This window comes from Metopolophium dirhodum, chromosome 3 (assembly GCF_019925205.1).
Source record: "Metopolophium dirhodum isolate CAU chromosome 3, ASM1992520v1, whole genome shotgun sequence".
Classification (NCBI taxonomy): Eukaryota; Metazoa; Arthropoda; class Insecta; order Hemiptera; family Aphididae; genus Metopolophium; species Metopolophium dirhodum.
In genome coordinates, this window is record NC_083562.1 from 21624803 (window position 1) to 21631000 (window position 6198).

The window sequence follows — 6198 nt, forward strand, 5'->3', positions numbered from 1 at the left end:
TAATTAAAATAACCAATTACAAAAAAAACGGTAATTAACGGCGTTTTATAAATTATTAAACTCATAATTTCTGGTATTAACACTGGTAACTAACAATAGCATTAATTAACGCAACATTTATATCAGTTTTCTCCTTCCTGTACGCTTGACGTTTCCATAACATTTGAAAAATAATTGCAAAAATACACAGGTACCTACCTATATAGTATAATATATCAATACCTAGTATAACTAATATATTAATATATTATTAGTCAATTATTTAACCAAATTAATAATTTCACTTTTATTTATTCCCTTAGGTAGGTAACATTATTAATGTTTATGCAAGTTAATAAAATTGTATAATGTTATAAAAAAAAATATGATCCCTTTATGATATATTTCTTTATCAATCATTAAACATTGTAGTAACTAGTAGCCAAATGTGTTATCTCTGTCTTACAAACGTACAACATGGCAAATTGACGTTGATGTTGTTAGCTTTAACTTTAGAGTTAAATGACCCATTATCAAACTTGAAGGAAAGAACATGTACTGCAGTATTTGTGTTTATATAGTATGGTATTATTGGATTGTTGGATGTATTAATTATTAAAAATTATGAGTGTAAAATATTAAAATTTAAAAATTTTCATAACTCACTTAAAAATTAAAATACTGTAAAAATCAATGTACAAATAACTAGACTGTTTTTACCTTTAAGTTTGATAGTGGGTCAATTTACTCTAATATTATCTAACAACACAAAATTGGTTTTGCTGAACACAAATGTGCCGTGTTGTAGCGTACTTACGTAGGTACCTACGTTTGTGATTTGTAAGACGCTGATAACAAATGGCGGGGATATGACGTCATTTTAAAACAATTTTGTTTATTATAAAACAATAAGTAACTAATAAGTAAAGATAGCACAAAAGTATAATGAATAAGTAATAATTATTATTGACTAAAAGTAAGGTATTATAAATATACTAATAAGTCATATTATATATAAGTAATATAAATTATAATATAATATAATATTAGTCTTATAAATATAAATGCATAATATTATGTGTACCAAAGTTGAACACTCCAACTTGAACATAATTATTATTTTACAAGACTACAACTAATTTTGTCATTTTGTCATTCACGCTACACTCAAGTCTTAAACCTTTTATTGCAATGAAAATTATTTTGCAGCCAGTTTTTAGTTTAATAAACCTCGGTCTAGATAAAACCAGTATAGTCAATTTTTCGATCATTGAATTCTTAATTAACTATAGTTGGGTATTTATACTGCACATTATGATGACTAAGATATTTAGATACCTACAATAAGATGTCATTTAAGTTCTACAATATTTCCGAGAATATTTTATATTTGCTTTGTATACATGCTACATAGCAGGTATATACAATTCTACCTATATATAGCATTATTGCCACTATTGTATTAGTGTGACGTGTGTGTTAGTATATACAAGTAATTAACAGTTAAAATAATAATAAAAGATCATAAAAAGTAAAATGTACGGATTCCTTTACAATTATTACATTTTTAACATGTTTTAGTAGTTGCATCATTTAAAATTGATATGTCAAAATATAATAGCTTAAAAAATGATATGACGTCATAAACCAACCTAAAATTACTTCAAATGTATTATATACCACCGGGAGAACAACCATCTGACCATCTGCCCATCTGAACGATTGTTTTTTTTAAACAATTTTTACTTTTTTTAATAAAATCCATAATTTTATTTTGATTTTGATTTAGAAAACAAACCATACATTTTCTGTTAACAAAAGTTATTAGTTGAATCATTATAAAAAAGGTGGGTAAGTGGATGTCGCTCTGCTGTACAGTAAGTTACAAGTGTGTCACTGTAATGAATGGTGTTAAATTTGAATTCAGTGATATAATATCATTGTATAAGAAAAACGATTCTGAGCGGAAACGGTAAGTCAGCCTATGATATTTTTTTTTTTTTTTTTTTTTTTTTTTTTTTTTTATTTATCGAAAAGAAAGAAATACATAAATTATTTTTATAGATAACATTTTCGATTATCTATCTCCTTTAAGCAAAGCTTGTGTTGGAGATAGAGAGTTATTAAATTATGTAATATAATTATTAATAAAAGAAATTATACTAAATTAAATTAAGATTTTAAATACATATAAAACTAAATAAACAAATATCAAATACATTTCTAGAAATTGTACATTATAAAAACAAAACTATAAAATAACATTATATTCAAACATACCCGTCTAAAACAAATATAGATTAAAATTATTTACATAACTTAAAATATAAAAGAACTTGATTTAAGGTAAGTTGCACAATAACCATTCATTAATTAATTTTTTTTTTTTAATTTTGTTTGTATAGTATTGTAATTTCTGTTTTAAATCATAATCCAATGAATTGTATGTAGTAGGCCCAAGGTAATCAATGAATTTTTGACCACACGTTGTTTTTACATAATTTACTAATGCATCTAATGCCCTGTGTTGTCTTTTATTTTTGTATAACTCTGTATTGAACCATGTTTTTCTGTTAGTATCTAACCAAAATATTACAATTTTTTTGTAAACCGATCTAATAGGCAAAACCTTAAACTCTTTATAATTTTGATTTGTAGAGCCTACCATAGTTTTTTTATCTAAACAGATTCTTATTATTTTGTTTTGTTGAAGTTGTAATGGCTTTAAATAAATTTCGGACAGTCCACCCCATACTAAACATCCATATTGGAACACTGATTGATATAGAGCTAAATATATATTGCGTAATATATTTACAGGCAGGATATTTTTTAGTTTATAAAATTTGTGGAGTGAAGAACGTAGCCTCATTACTATATTATTTATATGTAAATTCCACTTTAAATTACTGTCAAATGTTACACCTAGATATCTGGTAGACTGGACCTTTGAAATTTTTTTACACATATCATCATTACATTCAGCGATATTTTTACAACAATGTACTGTTAGTTCCTGAAAAGGAATAACCGAATTGTAAATACTGAAAGCCATAAAGTAGGTTTTTTTTATATTCAAAGATAATTTCTTTGAGTTAAAAAGATTTACTACTTTTTTGAGCTCAGATATTGCTTTAAGTTGTACAGAATGCCACGAGCTATCTGTGAAGAGTAGACAAGTGTCATCCGCATAAGTTACAACTTTACCATCTATATTTATATTACATATACAGTTAATATATAAAATAAAAAATAAAGGACCAAGAACACTACCTTGTGGGACTCCACATATGATTTTCCTTTTTTGACCCAATGTTTTGTTTATTTTAACTATTTGTTGCCTATCTTTTAGATAATTTCTAAACCAATGTAAACTAGTTGTTTTTATGCCAAAACTAGGTAGAGTCTTTATTAGTTCTTCGTGATTAACCATGTCAAATGCCTTTGCTAGGTCTAAGAAAACAGCTAAAGTTTTTTTACCATGATCAAGGGCATTATATACGTGACTCGTGGCGTTATAAAGTGCATTAACTGTCCCTAAGCCAGGTCTAAAACCATATTGATTTTTAGACAGTAGTTTATATTTTTCTAAGTAATTAATGAGTCGATTTTTGATTATTTTTTCAAGAATTTTTGAAAAGTTATTTAACATTGATATCGGCCTATAATTATTTACGTATTTATGATCACCACCTTTGTATAAAGGAGTTACTACTGCAATTTTGAAATTATCAGGAAAAACACATTTTTCAATACTTAAGTTATATAAATAAGTTAGTGGTCCTATAATAATTGATTCAATGTACTTAATTAGTTTTACCGTTACTGTATCAATTCCAGCAGCTGTTTCATCTTTTAAATTCTTAATTATATTTGAGACTTCTGATTCTGTAATTTTTGTACTAAAAATATCATCAAATGAGTGATCACTTTTATTATCTTTAAGTTCGTTATCTTTAAAATTTGTGTTATTCTCTAATGTATTTTTCCCTATTTCAGTAAAAAAGCTATTAAAAAAATTTGAAACAGCGTGTGGATTATCTACGGCGTTTACGACTTTGTTATCTATTAATATAGATTTTATTTCGTTCAATGAGTTAACTTCAGTGTTTGTAATTTCCTTAATTAATTTCCATGTCAATTTTGGACTTGATGCAACATTTTTAAATTTTGTTTTAAAAAAATTTATTTTAGTGAGTCTTAAAATGTTTGTAAAATTATTTTTATAATTGATATAATACTTTAGTAAGTTTGTATTATTTGGATGTTTTTTAACTTTCATTGCGATTTTCTGTTTATTTCGTGCTGAACACAGTAGCCCTGCAGTCATCCATTGTTTTATTCTTTTGTACTTAGCACTTATATTTTTAACTTCCGTTAAATATTACTTATATAATAATAATATACTTCCGATATTACCAAGTATATTTGATGATATTATTGTGAATAAAGTAATTTATATATAACCTATTTACATGGAGCCTTGTTTTAAATTTTCAATCCTTAGCTATAAAAGCTGAAAATGTTATACATTTTTAACTACAAAATAATTATTGAATTTTAAATTTGATAAATGTTGTCAAAATTTGAATTTTAAATGCTTATAAAAAAAATTGTGCCTATGTATTTTTAATATTTTTCAACTGCTATTGTAACAATATATCAGGAGCATTAAATTTTCAAGCTTTTTTACCCAACAAATAAAATTTTATTGACATCCATAGAAAAAAATACTAATAAAATTGGAAACTGATAATGTTCCTAAACAGCTCAATACAAATCAAAATATTTTGAAAATTTTATCGTGTATAGAAAATGCAAATATAAACAACCAGTGAAAATGTCATGTATATACGTTCATTTGTTTTAGAGTTACACCAAAAACCAAAATCAATTTTCTCAAAAACAGATTTTGCGTAAAAATTCCCGTTTTACCTAAGTACCAACTAGGTTCACTTTCCTATCAGAAAAGATACTGTTAAAGAAAATCTAAGTATTTTTACTGTCCTAAAAGATGATGACGAGACACAAAAATAAAAAAAAAAATTAAAAAACACACATCATTGTAAAATCAATACATCCATCGTTCCACTCAGAATCTAAAAGTTAGGAAATCCTATAGTTAATTAGGCAAGATCGTTATACTTCAAGGAATGCCATTTTTAAGTTATTTTTTAGAACTTATATGATTAAACTCTAGGAATACTAATACTATCACCCAATTGTCATTAAATACGACGTAAAGTAGGTCATAAGTTTAAAAACTAATCATGTTTTAATTAAAAGTTTTTAAATGTCACAATAATATAAAATATATTGTTGAAATAACCTAAACAGGACTTCTTAAACTTGTTACTTATATATATAATATTATATATTTATATACATGATAATATGATATATATAACTAAATGTTTGACAGAGTTAATAATCCCTAACTTAGTAAAAATGTTCAGTAATAATTAAATTAAAAAATAAATTAATAATTGTGTAAAGGAAAGAGCATTATTATTATACATGAAGTATGAATAATAATTTTAAAACAGTAAAGTACAACTGTATTGCACTAATGTAGCTTACGTATAGGAATTGATTATAAACACTATAGTATTTATAATCTATGGTATAGGTATCTAATTTGTAACATTTTGATGTATATAGTATATAATATACTAATATAGCACCAAAAGGTATAACTGTATAAGGTTTATACGATAAAATATTTTTGCTCCTTATTCATACAAGTGTAAACTACGGATTAAAAAAATATAAGTGCTGAAAATACTCAATTTTTAATGGGGTTTCAACACAAAATCGTATTAAATGAATAATTCTGCAACATATATTCACGAAACTAACCGACAATTGATTTTTTTTACAACCACAGTCTACAGATGACAGATGTATATGATGTGTAATAAATAAATGTATTGAAAATGTTCCGCAGATACACACCATAAACCTATACATTTTATGATCAAAACATAAATAAATATGATCTCAACTCCAGGAGAAAAAATCGTGTATGGGATTCTTCATCTGTGCAAGCGATGATGGTGTTACCCGTAAGACTTTCACAGACGACATTAATCAATAATAAAAAATAAAACATCAACATCTGGTGTAATGTTATGTTATTTATATGTATATAGGAAAAGCAGCGAAACGGAAATTTAACGGGATATATATTTATGTTGAATCGGCGCGGCGACGGGCATG